At 63.0% G+C, this 740-nt stretch overlaps 1 protein-coding gene across 4 annotated transcripts in view; it reads right to left on the bottom strand.

Annotated features, from left to right (window-relative positions):
* The window catches only part of CACNA2D2 (calcium voltage-gated channel auxiliary subunit alpha2delta 2), a 185642-nt gene that overhangs the window by 3793 nt on the left and 181109 nt on the right, over window positions 1-740 (bottom strand). The gene's annotated exons all lie outside the window — the stretch shown is intronic.

The following is a 740-nucleotide window of genomic DNA, read 5'->3' as shown; positions in this document are numbered from 1 at the left end:
CTGCTGGTGGCACTGGCTGCCTCTGGCACCGTACTTACCTGTGGGGCTGTGCCCTCCCTGCCCTGCCCCTGTGGCACCCCAGGGATTGGGGCTCCATTGTGGGTGCCAGCAGGGATTTGCCTCGGGATTCTGCACAGCTGCACTGCAGCACCAGGCAGGCGCTCAAGGCCGTACCTGTGCCCTTTGCACAGCTGGTTGGGTGCTGGCTGAGCCCCAGCTTGCCCACAGGCATCACTGGCCCTGAGACACTCCTGGGACAGGCAGTATGGTGGGTGCCATGTCCCTGCTTCAGTCTGGGACACCCTGAGCACAGAGTCCCAGCCCCACCGATGCCAGGGACAGCTGTAACCTGCTGGTCGCCACGAGACTCTGACCGGGTGGCACAGGTTAGTGCCACCCCAGTGTGCCAAGAGCCTCCCGTCCTCAGCAGTGTGGCTGTGAACAGTGCCAGGGTGCTCAGGACTCCCCCTCTCACAACCGCTCTGCCAAAACCTCTGTCATTCAGAGGACAAATGGAGCAAAGGGTGGCAGGGAGCATGCCCACAGGGCAGCTGAAAAAGGTGAGGCACCCTGCCCAGCTCGGCCCGGCCCTCAACCCCTGGTCAGGGGCGAACAGCACCTAAATACCTCCACCGACACGCACAGATACAGGTACTCACACACCCACGGGGGACGGGGGATATACGGTTTCTGAAAATGCCCAGAGGCCCGTGGGCGCGGCAGCAGATCATACAGTCGCC

Source organism: Geospiza fortis, unplaced genomic scaffold, assembly GCF_000277835.1.
Source record: "Geospiza fortis unplaced genomic scaffold, GeoFor_1.0 scaffold78, whole genome shotgun sequence".
NCBI classification, from domain to species: domain Eukaryota; kingdom Metazoa; phylum Chordata; class Aves; order Passeriformes; family Thraupidae; genus Geospiza; species Geospiza fortis.
This window is presented reverse-complemented; position numbering and strand designations above follow the sequence as displayed.